The sequence below is a fragment of the Centrocercus urophasianus genome, unplaced genomic scaffold (assembly GCF_019232065.1).
Source record: "Centrocercus urophasianus isolate 14NV4802_14NV808 unplaced genomic scaffold, USGS_Curo_1.0 seq_32, whole genome shotgun sequence".
Taxonomy (NCBI): Eukaryota; Metazoa; Chordata; class Aves; order Galliformes; family Phasianidae; genus Centrocercus; species Centrocercus urophasianus.
This window is the reverse complement of record NW_024884889.1, coordinates 9361712-9383404: the sequence shown is the minus strand read 5'-3', so window position 1 is coordinate 9383404 and position 21693 is coordinate 9361712.

Below are 21693 nucleotides of genomic sequence, written 5' to 3'. Positions count from 1 at the left end.
TAAGAACTGTGCATGTGAGGAAGTTATAATTAAGCGACACAAGCTACAATCATGCTTTCTTGCATATAATATTAGGATATTTTGGATGAAGTTACCTTGATTTTTTTGTTACTATCTGCATTTGCCTCCTCAAGAAAGGAGTAGTTTCTGTCTGACCTTTGCAGCACTCTTGTCATTTAATAAAAAGTTGTCACATGTTCCTATTACTTCTATAATGCATGATAAAAACGTATGATACTATTTCATTATGCAGTTTATAATAAACTGTGCCATTTTTCAAGGATTGATGTAGTTATAAACGTAATATCCTCTTTCTTGGTTGAGAAGAACTGCATTTGTCTCAGCCAAATGCATCATTGTGCTCCTGTTTTCAAAGTAAACTCCTCCACTGAATATATACTGAAAAGCAGCTTCAAATTAGGAACGTAGTTTCAGTTCTATATTAGGATGAGCATCTCATCATCATTATTTTGGTGTAGCTTTGGAATGTGCAATACTGTAACATACATGGAAAATGGCACACCGAAAATCAATTTTTGAAAACAGAGAGCTGGTATCACAGTGATATAAATACATACCAGACAAATGATTTCATTTGTGTTAAACAAGGCTGCAGATGATGTCTGAACAATAAAGACATGCATTTGAAAAACTGGGGGAGTGGTTAAAGAAGACCGTGGGAGGTCTGCAGCCTACTGACGTATGATCAAACAAATTTAGTCAGCAGCCCATCTCCTTTGGCATGTAAATCTGAAATGCCATTTAAGCAAAAAAAAAAGAAAAGAAAAAAATCTCATCAGCAAGACTATTTAGGACATTCAATTCTCCCACTAAATAGGACACGTTGGGTCTTATGATAATACAAGATCTGACTTCCTTATGGGATTTGGTTTTCCCGACTGGAAAAAGACATTGCTACTGAAAATCAGAAGCCTCTGCATCTTTTAAGCTTTCAGTCTTTCAGCTTGAGACCCATAAATGATGTGGCTGTGTTGGCTAGCTAAAAGATGAATTTTTAGAACACTTTCCTCTTGTACAAGCTATACCAACAGATAATATTCTCAGCATATACTGCTGCCTTGTGGCTAGGAAGTGTACATATCTGAACAAAAATATTAAAAAAAAAAAAAGAGTATTACAATAGAAAGAAAGCTGTGGCATTTTTTAATACGTTACCTTCACATTTTTTTTTCTGCAAAGCTAGAAATACTGCACAATAAAATAGCCTCTCTTTATCCAACTTTTGCTAAAATTGCTGCTATTTTTCACAGTTGCTGCACAGTTGTACTTTGAAGGGTTTCTCTTGCTGTCCTGTGCCACAACATGTGGAATTACAGCCTCACAGAAAGCATTTAGCAAAGTCAGGTACCATGACTATAAATCCCAACAATCAACCTTCTGCACAGATGGATATCTAACTTGGCATATCAGCTTTAGACCGAGGATCAGCTGCTCTCTGAGGCTCTTCGTGACATGAATAATAGATTCCAAAGGGTGTCAAACCCCAAATCTTGCAGCAATATGCTTGATTAAAATTAGTTTCTAATTTCAGTTATTCTCCAGATGTGCTTTTCTCTAAACAGCTGTGTGAGGTTACAATTGAACCACTGCAATGCAAGAGACTTCTTTTTTGTTCTTCTCACTCGCTTATTGTGGTTCATGGAATTCTACAGAAAGACAGAGAAAAATGACAGTAGGAAATCAGTACTGGACACCACTTCTCCCAACAACAGAGGAATGTCCTTTTGTTCCCTGCTGCACTTGTACATGTTTTCAGTCTCTGTTAAATATTTTTACAGTGGCGAAACATTAAGCTGGAAGCTTACTCATGCTACTTAAGCCCATGACTTCTAGGAGCAGTGGGGTTGATTGGAAAATAACAATTTGATTAGGAGGCTTTGAAATTTTGAAGGTTCTCCATTTTAGCGGTCGTGGAGGAAGAAGGCTGATCCCCAACTCAGTATCACCAAGAGACAGATGTGCCAGTCAGCTGAGAAATGGGACAGTCTGAAACCATTCCTCTGCCTCACACAAAGAAATGATTTGTGCTTTGTGGGAACATTCTTAGTCTAAGGACTGGCACATACTCTGATCAAAATTTGACCGCGATAATGAGAAGGTGAAGCTTTCACCAGACCAATAGGTTTTCATAAAACACCCTGATGCTATTGAAAGAGCAATTCTGACTCTTGTTTGTTTATTTTATTTTCAGATTAGCCATACCATGGAAAATTTGAACTACCTGATGTAAACCGTAGGAGTCTTTGATACTCTTCCAAAAACAGAACTTTTAGCTTCAGAAAGCCTTTGGCTTATTTAAAGTCTGACTAATATCTCTTGGCTTGACTTTTCTCTTTGATGCTTTTAGGTTTATAGTATTAGACAAAATGAATCAGATTATTTCTCACAGCTCTGTACCTCTTTATAAAGGTCAGTGTTTTGTTATTGAAAATTCTGGAAAAAAAGAAACGTGTGACATTTTATTCTATTGATCTGTTTGTAATGGTGTTGTACCATATTGGCCTCCAGTGCTTTAATTTCCTTAGCAGCCAGTTTTTAGTGCTCTGTCAAAGTGGGAAAGAATGCTTTTTTATGTCTTTCTGAGTTCCTCTGTCTGTGTTTCACCACTTCTACCTGTGGGCTTGGGCATTTTGCACGTAGGACAGACCATCAGGTATGCAGTTGGTTGGCTGATAGCTCTTTTTACTTTGTCTCTTGTGCATTAACAATTTAGCACCATATCAACTATGTTATTATCTGGCACACACTTGCTGTGGAGAGATAAGATGCTGAAAATAATGTTGAAATTAAATATTCATTGACTTGAAGGTTAATTTGACTGGGAGTGCATGTGTGTAGGAGTAGTAAGCTTGCAAGCTCTACAGTAAGTAAGTTTTCAAGTTATATAAGTGACAGGCTGATTTCAGAGTTATAACATTTTGCCTTGGTGACCAACAATGGAAATGGAAATTAATACATGAAAAAAATTGTTCATGTTAATATATAATTCTGTCTTTCTTCTACTAGTGACAATGGAGTTAATCTGTATGGTTATGTAATTGGGATCAGGGTGAGGCTCCTCCTGACTTGGTCCTCAGCACCTTAGCACCTTAAGGTGTTCCTAACCATGTGGGACAGAAGGCTGAATTTTGGGACCTTTGACTTGCATAGTAAAGCTGAAATCCCTGGCAGTAAGAAAGCAGGATGGTATGTTCACAGATTCACTGCAGGATAGAAAGCTGTTTTTGTGGGAAATCTAGAACAATGTTCTGGATGTGAAATAGGAATGAAAGCCTTCTTGGAGTTTTACAGTACATGAAGACTCCAGACATGGGAATGGGAATGAAAAGCAAGAGGAAATCACAGTAAGCAAGCATTGTGTGTTCCTGGATGAATAAAAATAGAAAAACCTACATGAGAAATAGCTAAAAAGCCAGAGTTCCAAAAGCACTAAGTAAACCTCTAGGTTTTGGTTTCAGCCCTGCTGGATACCCTTGTAAGTTAGACTGTGGTACAGTTAGTTTTCTCAGCCTCCTTTTGGACTTGGATACCATTCAGAATTTTTTTTTAATTAGATTACTACTGCTGCTCTAAGGGTGTGGGAATTTTTTCCTATTCCTCCACATGTTCTTTGAGCATATTTACAAAAATTGGACAGAAGGGAAAATAAGGATAGGTCTAACACTGAAATACGGCGGTTACTTTCAGTTTGAAGCTCTCTCCTGTTTATCATTTTGCTTAGGACAGAATTTGATTTGTTTAAAAGGCCATTTCGTTTTATAGGCTTTGCAATCTTCTGTTCATCTTTCAAGCTCACATTTATACATTTATACCACTGTGCACAGGAGTTGATGCACAGCACCCTCCTTGTCAGAAGTCATTGCTTGATTTAAAGTACTGTTCTTACTAGTTAGCATTGAAGGTGTCAGCTCCATTTCTCAGAGCTTAGCCGAGGCTGAATCCATGCTCTGTACACAGCCCAGTTAAATCTCTCCTTAAGTTTCTGCACAGGTGTTAACAGTGAAGTTTGACTTCTCCACAGCCACAGAGTGACTGAATCTGTTTTACTGTATATAGATGTGTGCATAAGCCTTTATACACATGTATAAACTAAACACACAAGGAATCTTTTCTTTTTTACAAGTGATTCTTTCTCAAGAGTTCAGAAAGTATAAAGAAATTAAAATTAATGTTCACTGAAGAACGTAAATTGAAGTACAAACTAACACGAGGAGCAAATGAGCTGCATTTACACTGCCTTGGTGACGTGGCTCCCTAAATTAAGTATGACAGCATGACTTTTTCTCATTCTTCTTAACTCTGGTTTTCCAACTAACTGCAGGATCGTGCCTGGTGAGAATAGGACCTCACCTTTCTAGTCCTGAAAAAGGAGCAAACAAAGCTAGGAAAAACAGAAAAATGAGAACTATTCTCAAGGGAAAAAAGAATAAGCAGCGTTTTAAGAAAACAAAATAAAATGGAGATAGAATCTGTTTAAAGTGCAAAGATACAAGGTTTGATGCAAGAGGGTGAAGAGAAAGCAACCAGTTTATACACCCATAAAGGAATAAAAAAAAAAAAAAAAGGAATTTTCTGAGGGAGTGAGCACCAAGCAGCAGAACCTGCATCTCAGACAAAAAGGTCACTGTGTCAAGTAATTTTGTAGAAGGGCCAAGACAGAGAGAACTTAGAATGTAGTAAAGTATGTGTAAATGGTTTATATCTACAGGCAGGAGTGTCTATACACTAATCAGATACTCCTCTGCCCCCATCTGAAAGAGAAATAATAATAATGAAAATCTCCATGACCACATGAGAGCATACGATCGTTGTCCTGGGCCCAAGCTAATAAGTGGAGAGCAGCTGGGAGGCCTGGGCATGCCACTGCACTGCAGTTGTTGCAGTGCTTCCTGTTGCAGAGGCAGGGAGGCTGCTGGCAGATATACTGAGCTCCACTACAAGAGTTGCAGGAGCACCATTTATCATGATGCAAAAGTGGCACAGCCAGGAGAAGGCAGTTCTCACACCACAGGAAATTTCTGTCTAAAATTAATGCACAAAGATGATAGAATGCTGCCACAATTATTCCTTGCACTTCAAAATCATACTCAACCAATGTACAGAATGCTTCTAAAAGAGCAGCGCTAGAACTTGAAATGTGGTTAAAGCTAACCTGAATGTGGACAACATAAATGGGAGTTTGTGCATAGTGCCATTCTTGCCTTTCTTGGAATGAGAATAATAAGTGAAACAGAGATTAAGTGGTGCCCAACCAAATGAAAGGACAGTAGATCATGCTTTTATATTGGATAACTACAGAGGGAAAATGAAAGATCGTGTTATTTTTATTATCTGGTCCTTTATGTTCCACATATATTTTCCCCAACTTGCTCCAGCATCATTTGAAAACACAATGTGTTTTTCTCTTTGCTGCTTACTTTGCATCCCTGGGCCATGCTATTTGAAAAGGTCAGTGAGTTTCCTTCTATCATTGTTGTTTACAGTGAAAAGATTGGACACTGAAAGATCTCCAGCCAGAATGTTCTACTGTCATCGTTTCACTGAATGAAAAGGTAAAAAAAAAATTAGCACTGTCTCTTCCTTAGCAAGTTATGCTGCTATCAATTTCCAACAGATTCTTTACCTCCACTATGATCCATTATTTTAGAGAAGATCATTGGTGTTGCACTGAAAGCAAATTCCTCTCAAATTCCTTATGAGAGGGAAAGCGCTCCACTCAAATTCAGCAATTTAAATGTGAATTTTCTCTCCCTGGTCTACCCTGATGAAAATAGAACCTCCTAAAGCTTTAATGAAAACATTCTTCCCATCTGTGAGCTTCAAAAATTCTTTTCCATGTCTGGAGTGAACAGTCACTCACTTGAGAAGTGAAAGGGCACTTTCAGGTTAAGATTCCAAGCTACATGCAGGAAATACTGTAACGTGAAGCTGTATAATCCTAAAAAAAAAATAAAATAAAAAAAAAAATCACAAATTTTCTTCTCCTATCTTAAGGAAAAGCAAAAACAAAGGTCTTAAGCTTCTGTGTTTGTCCAGACACAACCTACAAAAGGATATAAAAATCTGAAGAGTTGTTCCTGAATAATTAACAATTTATGCTGTGCAAAAACTTTGACAGGCAGTCAGCAGTAGTGCTCAGTATTTTTTAATTACGTGCATTTTTCTACTAATATTAAAGTTGAAATTGCTGTGTTAATTAGCCAAGAATGTGAAACTTAACAAGAAAGTATTTCCTTGGTGTTCAGAAAGCACAGAATACAGTCTGCATTGAGCATTTGCTTTGCAGAGACCTCTGTGTAAATTTTCAAAGCTTAGGGAGATGAGTTTTCAAAGTAAAAGCACACTTAAAGACATTAAAGAAAGCGAAGGCACCAGTGGTGAGTGAGGATACAGAAGAACTAAATGGAAAAGTTTTCAATGTCAGTGAGAGTAAAGGGCATTTTTGGGTGAGTCTGAGTGAGAGAAATTCTGTGTGTCAGAGGAGGGAGAACTGAAGCAGAGCATGTTCTTTTCTGGAAAATCTCTTCATAATTTTGCAGCCTGGTTAAAGAAATATGCCTTCTAAGAAGTAATTAATATCTTTTATTAACATCATGTCTCAGAACGAGACAATTCTCTTTGAAACTCCCTGCCAGAAGATAAATTAGCATGATTGAACTGGGAAGCGTGAAAGCCATAATTCACATGCTTTATTCAGGTAATTATTTAAATTATAGAAAAGCCAAAAAGGAGGGACTAACATTTTAATATACCACAGAACAATCATGTGTCAGGAAAGTATGCAAAACCCAAAAAGAAGTGTCTGACAATTAACGATTTGGAATTCTTCTTTCCCTGAAAATGAAAAGCACTATATATAATCTGTAGGCTACTAGTGACGCAAATTGATAAATGTTGGAATTAAAGGGCTGCAGAATTTCAGCTCTTCTAATCTTTTCTATTTTCTTGTCAAGTTTAAGGCAATTTTTAATAGAGATGATTAAAAGGCATCACTGAAATTAATTTAAAAACCCATTTTGATTTAGAATGAAAGGAAAGTTTCAAAGTAGCTAAAGAAAGGGCTATCTACAAAAACACATTTCTTCAGAAATTTTGAGCTTCTACTTCAGAAAGTAGAAATTAATTTCTGCATGGAATGTCAGAGTTTTTGGCTTGCTATCATTGATTTTGAACTTTTAATTTTTTGAAATGCTCTTTTAAAGATCTTACTGGAGGGCTTGGAAAGAGAACTCAAATGGCAATGGAAAATGGAAGTATGGAGGGACAGAAAGGCAGAGTCTTGTATTGCTAGAGTTTTACTGAGTTAAGCTGAGTAAAGCTGTTTTAGGCACAGATTTTTTCTATACTACTTTGTGTCATATATAAAGCATATGACTTCACCTAAGGCCTTAATCTTTTGAAGATATTTACTTCCACTGTTTTTGTTGTTGATTTTTTTAAACATCAATATTTTATTGCATTTTTCCCACTACTGTAATCATAAAAATTAATCAAACTGTTAGAGTAAACGAGGGTTAGATTCCCTGTGTGCAACTACGTTCCTAATTATTGTAGTGTCATGAGTTCCAGATCTTCAGAGCTGCGTCCAATTGAAGTTGAACAGCATGGTGAATTCCTCTCAAGTCCATTTACTCCACATGGAGACGGTGTTACAATTCTCCACCTGCCACTGCACAGGTGGAATCAGGTTCAGGCTTAGATAAGAGAGGGAGGAGGCTTTTAAGAAAGCTTTCTGAATCCCTACAAACGTATGGCATGTCGAGATTATCATTACCCTTATCATTTTTTACTATCTAATCATTTCACAGTTGTCAGAGCAGCATTCAGTTGATTTAAAAGATCAATTTGCAATGGATTCTTTTTCTATATTAACAGCAATTTTTTATAATTGCAATCTGTGCTAAGGTCTGCCTAATAGGTTACAAACTCAGCGCTATCATACGTACAGTGAGTTTGAAAACACTGTAAAACTATAATGCTCAGACTTCGTTCTCAGCTACAGTTTCCAATTGTGGTACAGGAATGGACTGTGGGAAGGCTGGGAAATCATTCCTATTCATTCATTCTTAAGTGGCACCATGGCCAAAGCAAGGTCTGTGACACATGAGCCTCAGGCAGCATCCGGAGCCTCACAGGAGCCCCATCCTGGGCAAGGCACCAAAGACAGATGAAACGAAGCATCTCTAAACAAAACTATGCAGCACTGCTGATGTACTTCTTTTTGGCAGATATCTCAAACACACATAAACTTAACTGCAGTAAATTCTTTGATAACCTTATTATGTTCAGAAGCTGTGTGATCTCTGAACGCATAAATGAGCACAATGAGCGTGGCCATCACAAGAAGGCTGAGGAAGCACAGCCCATCCAATTGACAGCAAGCACATCCAGGGGTGAGGTTGTTTACAGCCAGAGACCCCCTGCTTAGAACAGCAATCCCCAGTGCTGAAGTCCTGTTATTTAATTATCCCTTTTGAAATACACCGCTCTGTACTGTTAGGTGTGAGTGTGTGCCGTGGCAGCTGGTCTGCTCACTAGATTTTAAGTAAGCTCTCTGCTTTAAAAAGGCTCAAAATTTATGGCAAAGCAAATTTGCACAACGATGTCACAGAATATTTGCATTTTCAGTAATGTCTAGGATGTCTGCTGCTTTGCCAGTTAAAGTGAAAGCTGAAAATGTGTGTGTGTGGAAGTAAAAAGGAAGAGATTATTGGATTACATGTAGAAATTTCCTTATCTACATATGATTCTGTATTGAGTCAAACAGCATTATTATTATTGATTGTTATTATCATTACCATCATTACTAATTTTACCCCCAGGCCTTTTTAACTAAAAATCTTTGAAGTCTCACAGGTCTCAAACTTCAAATATGTGTCCAGAAGCTTTATTATTTCCTTGGCTTTGCCCCAGTGAATACCATGGATGTTTTCACAACAGCTGCCTAGGTGCCAGATTAAAATGGGGGGGAGCATTCAGAAAAGCCAATTCAAACATTGAGCTGATGTTTCAGGATTACTTGACTTTAAAGTATATGTTTTATAATTGTTTCAAAATATGGCATTGAATAATTACAAACAGAAAAGTCACTTTCATTCTCCTGTATTTTTAATGCGCACAGCTTTCCTTATTGTGAAATATCATGCTAATTCAATAGCTGAGTAACTGATGTTAGGTGCTAAAAGAAAATGAACCTCATCTTTCCTTCCATTGGATATTTGGCAATACACTTAAGAATCCAAACAAGATGGATCTGGCAAAGGTTACAGCTCAGGCATGTTTCCCAATTTGAAAATATGATTCCAGTATTCATATGGTGTCAACAGGAATAATTTGCTGATTTGTATGAGGCTGAAATTTTATGCTAGGGATGTGTCTTCATTGTGCCAGGCAGTGTTATGCAGAATTGTGTAGGCTGGCAACCAGGACAGTCACATTACTGGGGTTTTTTGCTCCAGCTCCAGACACACCTTGCACTGGAGCGTGGTGGTTAGCTCAGCCCCTTGACTGATGGTGTTCTGACCTTCCAGGACTGGACCTCTGCATAATGTCTCATAGAAATAATCAGCATTTTCATAGTGTTCTGTCATGGACAGGAGAAATATAGAGAGAGATATGCAACAAGATTTCTGCAAGTACTTTGTATTGCATGGGAAGCATTGGTTGAAGATGCATAACCAAAGCTGTACTTGAAAAGGTATTTTAGTGCTAGTCAGGCTGTGGGACAGAAGAAATGGAGTGACTGTCATCTGGGAATTTTACTCACAGAATTGGACAGCATGTAACCTGCCAGAGGGACAGCAGAGGTAATAGCTTAGCTTTGGATGAGGGCTTCCATTCCAACTGCCAGAAATATCTTTCAGGTTGTTTACCTTAGCTAGACTCACATGAAATCAACTCACTGCATTCAGACTGTATGGGAACTGCTGAGTCACGGCCTGAACCTCTGATGGATCACCTGAGGTGAGCCATGAGTCAGCCAGAGCAGCACAGGTGAAGGCAATTCCTACACCTATTTAAGAGCTGGCTACCAGGGGAAGGATCTCTGCTGGAGATCCCCTCTTCTGGTGTTTTCTGTAGGTGAGCCTAGCATATGGGTAAGCCTTCCATTTATTCTCTCCTATTGTCTTAGTGTACTTTGCCTAATATCCATTGATTATACACAGACATAGAGATTTTTAATACAGGAAATTATGCAATTGTTAGGAAAAAAAAGGAAATTATTATTATTTTTGCTTGTTTCCAAAATTCTGGAGCAAACTGGAAGAAAAGAAAGCTACAACTGCCCACTGCCCTCATGACAAACAAAGATCTCCAACAATTTGAATACTAGTAAAACTGAAAAAAAGAGCTGATACTTATCTAACTCTGGAACAGAAAGAGAACAAAATTAAGGAGTTATCAGTATGTTAACATATATATGTGTGTGAGCTTGTTTTCTTGAGAGTGTTTTTGCATTTCACTGAAGAGTGCCACCGAGATGGCTGGTAATTGGCAGTAATTGCTGGGCTGGAGAGCACAACAGCAACTGGGGCATACAGGGCAACGATGTGCTGCCCATCAGTCCATGGCCTCAGCTCCCTTCAGGAACTCCTCTGCACTAGTGCATACTAGTACAGCACTGTGCTAAGCTGAAGCTGTGTTATACGTGCTTCACCCAACCTTTTTGAATAGGTTGAGTAAGGTACAGCCTCTTGTATGACCAAGAGACTAGCTGAGACTAAAATAGTGTTCACATAATTGGATCCCAGCTGTAAACACCATAATATCAGTTTTTGCACTTCTCTGTCCTGCTGTGTTTGTTATACAGGAAGGGAAATCTAAATCATTTCTTCGTGTTTATGAATTCCCAATGTGCATTAACATTCATTGCAATAAACTGGAAAATGCCAAGTGCTATTTAAAAGCTGCTTTTTCCAGACACACTACACTTCATATTCGCTCCTTTTTCTTGCAGGCTCTGTAGCCACAGAAAGAACCATGAAGACAACATAATATACTTACTTTAGAAAACTCTGCAAGCTTTTCCAACTAGGTTTCTAACAAATTATTATTTTAAAGAGCAGTGTTTCAGATTTTTGAGCTAAGGATAAAAAAATGCATCTTCATGTTATGGGAATGTTTTCTCTGTCTTTTTTTTTTCCTACAAACTCATGGTAACGTGTAATGTTTCTAGTTTCTCAGAGCTGAAGAAAGAAAAACTTTTTTATTTATAGAGGTCTATAAAAGGATCTGATTCATTCTCCAAGGATTAATTATCTGATACAAATAATAACCTGTTCTTTACCTGCATCACTGCATTGCTCACATGGGAACAGATTAGAGTTCGTACTAAAAATCTCCCAGAACCCTGGGATAAACAGAGGTCTGCATGTGGTGGCCAGTAACACAACAACACTGGCTGGAGTTTTAGTGGGAAGAATGTGAGAAAGAGGGAAGTTGAATGCCACCAATTCTTTGGAGCTGAGAAATTGATAAGGCAAGAGAGCCTGGCATTTATCCTCAGGATCATTTTGGCTGTAAGCAACCACTGCTCCCAGTGGCAAATCCCCGGATTCATACACTCCAGTGTCTGCTATGATTAGGAGTGGAAACAGCATGCTCAGAAATATTATCTATTTGAGCAGAGGGGTTACAAATACTGCATCTAGGATAGGAACTTTACTGGTAAGGGCAGAGACAGTGCTCCAGCTGAACAGAAAGAAAGCTGTGGCAAGGAGTAAGGTGCCAACAGGCTCATCAGCTTGTATTTGCTTTGTTTTTCTATGTATAATGTTAAAACTCCCGTTGGAGGGAATGGACAAGTAGTGAAAGCATCAGGATGGAGTGGATTTTCACATCTCTCCTTTCCATTCTTACCCAACTTCCATGCATTCCGGTTTGCTAGTTCCCTCTCACAGCCACGCTGCCAAGTTCTCCTGCTATGGTTACACCCACCCAAGCATAGTTAGTGCAGTCAGTGCAGTTTCTCAGGCTTTACAGCGGGGTAACTGACTCAGCCTGAATTATCTCAAAAATAATATGACAGAGTGAAGGAAAAGCAAATGTCCAGAAACCCCACCGCTGTTTTCTAGTGGAGGCTTATGGAAAAGTTGAAGAGGAGAGGCAGAAATAATTAACTCTTCCTTGAATAATGTAGGATAACTTCCTCACCTGTTTTCTTCTGCCTTGACTTCATATCATTCAAATAGCAACGGTTTGGGGGAGGAACAGAGGGAGTTTGGGTACTCAGTCAAAGTGGATTTTGCCTCATCAGCATGGCTCTAGAAAGTAAGTTTTAATTTCTGTGTTTGCAAGCACTTTGCAGAAGCTGGATCTTCACACAAATAGGCATATGCCTGTATGAACTGCCACCTAAGGAACTGTGGATTGCAAAGTTTTACTCTTCTGGGAAGGATTGCATCTGACAGGCAGAAAAAAAGATAAGACAACAGCAAAGCGTTCCTAAACCATTAGAACAATATTCCATAGTTTTTGTTAATGGCAGAGCTTGATTCTGCTGTAATGAGAGAGAAAAGCATGAGATACAAAGATAATCAGGGTCAAGCCACAGATACGTAAATATCATAGATTGATTTATACTGTTGAGCAAACACATTCATTTTGCACATTAGCAGCACTGCCTAAGCCAGTAGGCAAAACCCACAGAACAATTTCCTCTACAGATAGCACAGTTAGTGAAACATTTGGAAATGTACTGCAGCACTTTTCCTGCCGTAAGTAAATCCTTGAGAATGGCTGATCCAAATATCTTTCATAGATGGAACATGACGGCCACAAATCAGTCCACACAAGTGTGCCAGGAGCCAAACACTCTTCAAGGTTTTCATCTTAGGGTGATTTAAACATATCCAATGCAAACACTCTAAACCAACAGCAGCGCCCTGGAAAAAAATGAGCTGCTTATGAATAAAGGATATAATTATCTAAAGGAGCCATGTCAATCTAAACTTTAGGTTACAGTTAAAATGTTGACTGTTTGCTATAATAGGGAAGTTATGCCAAAGAAACAACTGACTACAGGAAGAAAAATTCTGATATGTATGATAGCCTTTATAAGCAACCTAAGAGTGCCTGTGTAATATGAACTGACAAGAATTTGTGATTAGCAGCAAAATAATCCTTGTGAAATTTGCAGACTGTCCAAGCATGCTGTGCTCCAAAAACATATGGACGATGAATAATTTCAAGGACTAAAAATGTACCATCAGTACTCTGAGGCCAAAAATTATTCCTTCCTACTACTTTTACCACTGAGAGGCATTGAAAATGCTGTAATTGAAATAAAAAGAAGGAAAAGTAATGATGTAAGGCATACAGCCGTATTGCTGGAAATGACTGTAAGAGTGATTGTGAAGGCTATCATGCACGCATAGGACATTTGCAGATAAACAGTTTAACTACCTATTTCACTATAAGTTCTGTTCCTGGCACTGCCACACTACATAAACATTGCAATGCAAAATAATACAGTCCTGCAGTTGCTTTAATTATTACTGTACTGTATTGCATTATTTTTTTAAATGCACTGGCTGGCTTTCTAGAAATGAGAACAAATTCATGTAACACTACTAGAGAATGCTTTGTACTTTTAATGTCCTTCAAGTATATACATACTCCACTTCGTTATAGAAAAATATCACTGTGGTGGGCTGAGACCAAGCTGCAAGACCAAGCAATGTTATGGAATCTACAGCATTCTTGTTTCCATATTCTCAGCCTCTCATAGATATCAGTACAGCTTCTGAGTCTTAAAACCATGATTTGAAATAGGCTTCCTTCCGCTTGCTTTGGTATCATGGCAGGAATGACTTGGAAAGAGATGAACTTGAGCCCAATAGTTCCCTGAATAGGTGAATGTCTACAGGAATGATTTATAAGAAAATACTCCATAATGGAAACCCTAATTAGCAATATTTTCTGAGTTCTTTGAGTGTTTGGAACTTTATCCAACCCTTTGATTCGGGTTTCTGCTACGAAATTTTGTTTTTCTGCTCAGGGAAATCATGTTTATTTTACATTATTGCAGGAAAACCACTAAGTAGAGTTGGACATTTTCAAAGAGTGCCACAAATTTTTAACACCACTCCATAAATATTCTTTGGAAATGTAACAAAGCATGCATAGCAAAGGGAGAGAAAAGAGACAGAAGGAGAACTTGGAAGGCATTTTTTGTAGGAAGTTCATTCTTTAAAGGAAAAAAAAAATGCTCTTCCTCACTTTTCCCAACAACAAAAACACCACAAAAAAACACACACAAAAAAAACCAAACCAAACCAAACAAAAAAACTTGCAGTGAATTTGCTCTTCTGAATATTCTTCTGAAGAGATGAGATGGAAAGAAAAAAAATGATCATCTGGTGAATTCATTCTGTTGATTTGAATTAAAATTCCAGATTTTTAATGAAGTAGGAAACCCATAAGGAAGGGAAAAGAAATGTCACATTTTTTTCATAGGAAGACTGGATGAAATGCAGTGAGAAAAATTGCAGGATTTCTTTAAAGGAGTAAAAGATTTGCTTTTCCTTTGTAAATATGTCTGGAATATATACATATGTATATATGTAAATATGTGTACACATATGTAATATTTGTATGTGTATATATGGAAATATGCCCTTGCTCCAACAACAATTGCAATAATTGCTATGGCTTCTCTAAACCTTTCATTGGTGTTCTGAAAATTCTTCAGATTCTGCCTTCAATCAAAATTATTTCTGAACAATTTGAGCAGAGGCAGCTCGCTGTAGTAACATTTCTTGCACTCTTTCCAGCACCAGGCCCAGAGATGCCCATCTGCATTTTGTCTTATCCTCAATAAAATAATTAGAAAGCTTTAGCAAGCAGTGAAAACAAAAACTTTTCTAGGAAATCACGAGGAAAGTTTTTACAGGTGGAATTTAAATCATCATCTGTGCACAAAACACAGAGCTGTTTTGTGAAACACTTCGTTTAGTAGGTTAAATCTCTGTCGAACAATTAAACAGTCTCCATAGCATTCAGAAACATAAACAGTATTTGCAGGTAGTAAGTTTAGAAGAGAAAATGATCAATAAAACAGAAGACGGCCAGTCTATCTGCAAGAACACAAGATGAATGGTCTTTGCAGAAGATAAAGGTTTGTGAGTCTTTATAGCCTAGTATGTTAAGCAACTTGCTGTTGTCAGTTTAAGCCTCCCTTCTGAAACAGTGGTATGCATTGTAAGCTGTTCTCGTTTTCAGATGAAGCAAATAGTTCACAATGGCATTTCAGCTTCTTCTCTCTTTTCATCCTACTCCTTCTAAAATCAGTTTATCTCACCATGCTTTCTCCAAGACATCTCAGAAACTATTTCTTCACATTTATTTAATTTTAGTATCTGGAGGAGGTTTTAAATCTGAAAATGCTGAAAGCCATGAGAACAAAATTATAAAAATGACTACAGGTCGCAGGCTATGAAACATTTCAAACCACTGGTCTCTTCACTCTAGGTTTTGGAGCCTTCATAGGGTTTCTGCTGAAAAGAAATGGTGTTTTTCAAAAGCTGTTTGAAATGCAAGATTAGTCTGCATTCAGAGAGCTCTTGTCAATGTGGAGGGTTGACCCCTGTCAAGCATCCACCTGACTGCTTGCTTGATCCCTGCTCCACAGGGAAATAAATAGAAAATAAGGGAGAACAAGTATGATAAATCTAGTGGGTTAAGAAAAGCACAGGGAAATCACAAAATATTTATGGGTACAGCAGGCTGGATTTGAGGAATATAACTTAATTTATTGACAGTTACCAGAAATATTTAATTACTCATTTGGGTAATGAGGAATGTCTTTTCCCTCTTCCAGGCTCAGCATCAGTCTGGATTCCTCTTCTCCCTGCTGTTTGTCGCCATGGGTTACGCACAGTCCCTTCAGGGAGGCAATGAGTAAAGTGGGGTTGTGTTCAAGATGTGGTAGTTTCTCTCTGTAGCTCCTTCTTGCACTTTTTCTGTGCCAGATGTGACTGCAGTCCCTTTGGGGCTGTGCTTGCTCCACCATGGAGCAGCTCCTACTCATTGGGCCATAGCATTCCCTCTGTTCTCTTTTCATCCCGTCCTTTCTTCCCACTCCCCCTCAGTGCTTTGGGCTCTTCCTTAAAAATGGTGTTACCAAAGTGCTGCTAACTTGGCTGATGGGCTCAGCTGTGTCATGTGGGGGTCTGTGGTGGACCTGGTTGAAAACAGCTCTGCCCACCCCCTGACCTCTTTCCACAGACACCACCCTTGCGATGGTCACACTATTGAAAGGAAAGATGAAATATGCCTGCTTTGGTTACATTAAATTAGGTTCGAGCTAAGAAGGCATAGTACAGACAGTTTAGCTTCTACACTTGAAAAGTAACTGAAAAGTAAAAGCAGCTCTCCTGTGAAGAAAGGTTGAGGGAACTGGGCTTGTTGAGCTTGGAGAAGAGAAGGCTGTGGGGAGACCTCATTGTGGCCTTCCAGTGCTTGAAGGGAGCATATAAACAGGAGGGGAAATGGCTGTTTATAAGGGTGGATAGTGATAGGACAAAGGGGAATGGTTTCAAACTGACACAGGGGAGGTTTAGGTTGGATATTAGGAGGAAGTTTTTCCCCCAGAGGGTGGTGAGGCACTGGAACAGGTTGCCCAAGGAGGCTGTGGATGCCCCATCCCTGCAGGCATCCAAGGCCAGGCTGGATGTGGCTCTGAGCAGCCTGGTCTGCTGCTTGGTGACCCTGCACGCAGCAGGGAGTTGGGACTAGGTGAACGGTTGGACTGGGTGATCTTTTAGGTCTTTTCCAACCTTGGTGATTCTATGATTCTATGACTCTGGGCAGCCTGGGCTGCTGGCTGGCAACCCAACCCTGCACACAGCAGGGGCGGGTTGGAACTAGACAGTCTTTGAGGTGCTTTTCAACCCAGGCCATTCTGTGATTCTAATTCTACAATTTTAAAACCAACAAGTAATTTTGTCTTGTACTGAAGACAGAATACTTTGTGGTACTTCCATATCCAATGGGGTTTCTCTTGCATTCACACTCACTCACTACTGAGGGTCTTACTGTAGTTCTCGTATATCTGTCCTCAGTTATTCTTACAACGATCTTTTCTATAGAGGCAAGGTGTTGGATGACAAACATCACAAACATCTGCACACACACCTAAGTTGGAAACCAGTGATTAGTGATGTCCCTAAAGAGTTTGTATTGGAACCAGTGCTGTTTAACATCTCTGTCAGTGACATGGAGAGTGAGATTGAGTGCACCCTCAGTTAGTTTGCAGACACCACCAAATTAAGCGGTGTGGTTGGCATGTTGGAGAGAAGGGATGCTGTCCAGAGGGACTGTGGCAAGCTTGAGAGGTGGGCCCATGCAAACTTTGTGAAGTTTGAGAAGGCCAAGTGCAAGGTCCTGCACACAGATCAAGGCAATTCCAAACATGAATACAGATGGGGTGACAAGTGGATAGAGAGCAGCCCTGAGGAGAACTTAGTAGGTGTCAGAGAATGAAAAACTGAATATGAGCAAGCAGTGTGTGCTTGCAGCCCAGAAAGCCTGTTCTGTCATAGGCTGCATCAGAAGAAATCTGGCTATCAGGTCAAAGGAAATGATTATCTTCCCCTACTCTGATCTTGTGAGATTCTACCTGAAGTACTGTGTTCAGCTCTGGGTCAGCATAAGAAAGACTTGGACCTGTTAGATAGAGTCCAGAGAAGGGCCACAAGGATGATCAGAGGGCTGGAGCGTCTCTCCTATAAGGATGGGTGAGAGGACTAGGCTGGTTCAGCCTGAAGGAGATCTGAAGGAGGCTCTGGGGAGATCTTATAGTGGCTTTTAAGTACCCAAAAGGGGCCTATAGGAGATTTAGATTAGACATGAAGATGAAATTCTTCACTATGAGGGAGGCAAGAGGTACAAGAGGCTGTGCTGAGAAGTTGTGGATGCCTCACGTGCAAGACCAGGTTGGATGGACCTTTGGGAACCATGGTCTAGTGGGAGGTGTCTCTGCCCGTGGCAGGGGAATGGAACTAAATTGGCTTTAAGGTCACTTCCAACAGAAATCATTCTTTGATTCTGTGGTTCTAGGTTATTTTTAGACTCTGCACTGTAATTCATTTTGAGAAAAGACAAAATTAATTACGAGTATAAAACAGACTTCTAAAAATATTTTTCATGTGATCAATATTCTTGAAAAAGAGATGTTGGGGGATGAAAATATGAAGGCAGCAAAAATCCCTGCAGGGTTGCTGTGTTCAGCCGTTGCTGAAAGTTACATATCTTTTGTGTTATAAGAACCTCTGTCTGCTGTTTTGCGTGCCAACCATTTGCAGTGCTGAACTAAAATGACAGCAATTTTAATAATAATAATGTAATTACGCTTTGAATAATTGTACATATTGTATTGAATTCAAAAGCTTTGACTTTGACTAACAGCAGCAGCAGAAAATGTTTTGATTTTACAAAGCACAGTATGAAGACTTTCATCAGCCTACAGCCTTCAAGCTCATAAGTCTCTTTCCAAAAATAGGTTGACTCCTTCTACCAAATGCAGAACACCTAAATCAAAACTCTAAAGTTTATATGTCTGCTATGTATATCATTCAGCGTACTGAGTACTGCAATTAGTCATCCCTTCCTGGTGATAATTGCTAGAAAAAGTTTAGTCTTCAGGAACAACTTGTCTCTCCTCAGAGCCCATCAATCATTTAAAAAATTTGCAGATTACATAAAACATTTTACATACTCAGAATCTGTTAAATTTTATTGCTACAGCTAGCCTGATGACCAGAGTTCACTAGCATTCAACCAATCCAAAAGAATTTAAAATTTTTATGTGAATTTGCTAATTTTATTAACAACAATATTATTCTTATCATGCTTTTGCTTTTTCCTTCGTTTAAGCAGCTGAACATCAGATTTAAGTGAGTCATTTGCATTCCTGTTAAGTACTATTTGATAAGATAGATTTCCCCAAGCAAGCATTTTGATTTTATGCTCATTATTTTTATAAACTTCTAAATATAATTTGTAACTAGCATGAATGAGATATTAGATAAAAAAACTAAAGCAACCAACTATTTCAGTTTTACTTCTGCATATACAAACACTTTTGCTGATGTTTTGCCACTTTTTATTAGTAATGCATTTATTTTTGCTTTTGGATGGAGCACACTCCTTGTCCTATCAAAGCATAATAAATGTAAGTAATAGTTTAGGGCAGTCACAGTCGTAAAAGTAGCTTCTGGTGGCTGCAGTAAATTGGAGAGGATGCTCCAAATGTTAATCTTAAAGCTAGAAGTGTGGAGAAAAGTTGTAGGTATGGCTTCTCCTATGAGAGTACAATTCCAAGCTAACAGGTTGCTTCCTGTGAAATTTTCAGCCCCCACCAATCTATCTGTATGCATATTGCCATAAGAACACAGGAAAAAGGTGCCTGGAATGAAACAGGCTGAAATTGTCTGTGTTTCTGTTTATCTGGGGACTTGAAAGGGCTAGTTAATGAACAACAAAGAAGTCTGTTAACTATTGATCACAACAGTAGTGGTGTGTGTGTGCATGATGCAAAAGCAGGATGCAATGTAGTGCAAAATTTAAAAGGGATTTTTTTTTTCTTTTTAAGTTGTATTTAACCTTCTCAGATAAGTTGATGTTAATCATCGATTGATGTTACGATAAGCCCTTATGCACAATGTACCACTGCTAGGCTAAAATGCTGTGCCACGTGGGTAATTTGGGCAGAATGTTAAAGCCACTGAGGTGAACTAGCAAAGCTAACAGTATACTTCTCAGTTGTTGCCAGTCTCAGAATCTTAAACTAGAAAGCACCAGTGTTAAGATATTCCTGTATCAGGAAATTACCCTAATACTCTTTCAAAACTATGGTCATTATCTTGCAGCTGCATGAGATACACATTGTATGGACTTCATGCAGGTATGCCGGGTAGTGAAAGGAAGGTCCCTGCTGCACAGGACAGGAAATCCCACTGACCTCAACTAATTCTACAGTTACTTTGTGCTACCTGGAGAGCAGGTATGTTTCACCATAAAATGCAGTGTGTCATGTAGATTCATGTGTTTTCCTTAAATGAACCTTGGAGCCAACATTGCTGGAAGAAGCAAAGCTGGCCTCACGTGATCTTCTTTCTGGACTTGCTGTTTGTCTTTTCCATACCATTACCAAGCATCCATGTAGACATTGACTGTTCTCATGAAGATCTGCATGGGAAATTATGCCACAGTGCTAGCAAGGAGAAATCCTAAATGTCCAGTCATCAAACAAGGTCAGTGCAATGAAATCTTTTTCATTGCATTCAGGCAGCCATACAAGGTGCAGTATTCTATCAGAAGGCAGATTTTAAACAGGGCAATGACATTTCCACTATTTCACTATAAAAAGCAATAAGTCAGAGTGGAGCTGGCTTTAACCTGGCATTGAGCAACTTGCAGTAAATACTCAGAATATTGTTATTTCATGTATTCCACTAGATAAATGTTTCCAGTCTTACTGTAGCTATTGTTGCTATGGTTCCCTATGATTAAACACATGTTTATTTCCAGAGTCCCTATTCCTGAAGCTACCTCATTTGACTAGGAAGTGAAAGGAGATGCAGGTTTGGAATCTTATTTCTCCAGAATGGGGGCATCTAGGGTCCGTTGATAAAGGCTATTACGAAATAATGGCCTCAAATATACTATCAGGCAGTTGAAAAGTGTGATTTAAGGCATATGTCAGCTTTGCAATGGAATATCTTGCAAGTACAAAAGCTTAGCTCTGAACAAGCCGGTTCATTTATAGAATACATAAAGTGCATCTCAGTAATAAAATGTGTTACTGCACAGAGCCTTTTTAGCCCAGCCAGTTAGCACAGATTCCAGAAGCAGTATTGTATGCTGTTCTGCTCAGGCAATCTTGTCCTGATTCAAATAACTTTCAGTGTTTTAATCATTCTGAGATACAGGCTTCTTTCCTGAAGTAGCAGGACTGTGTCACTGTGGTTCTGCATCATCACAAGTAAACTCAGCTCCATGTTACTCTTGCCTCGCTGCTTTCAGCACATAAATAAGTTTATATGGAGTCCTATGGGTGGCCTCACTCTAATCCTGTACTGGATGTTAAAAATACATCTATCAAGGTACAACATTTCAGTGTCCCTCCCAACAAGGCACAAGGCTGCTTCTCTCCGTTTTGTTTTGTTTCTGCATTTGAGGACAATGTGGGAGGGAGGTCTCCCCACAGAGCTCCATGAGGACTGACCTTATCTTTTACTCTGTCATCGTCATGGTGAATGCTGCATAAAAGCCCAGCATAACACAAAGTGCAAAACCCCCAATTCAGCTTAACCCTTTGGTTAAACCTCTTTCTGCCCTATATAGTTGAACAGAGTCTAGTTAAAATCTCTCTCCATTCGTCTTCTGCAGCACAGGAGAGTTTTCAGTTCAATCTCTTGTTCTTTCTTTCCTGTGCCGCACTGAGCTAAGGATGTTCCATGAAGCAGAATCACATAGAGCAAACAATTTTTTTGTTAGGGCAGAATTCAACCATGTTTATTTATGTTGCCAGAAATCACTACAACTTTCTGATGGTCACCATGTGTTTGGCAAGCTTTAGTTGTGATGTTCTGGGAAGCTGCCGCCTTGCTTTCTCCCAGGCATTACCCTTTGCAGCACTGAATGAGAGAGGCAGCACTGGGAGACAAT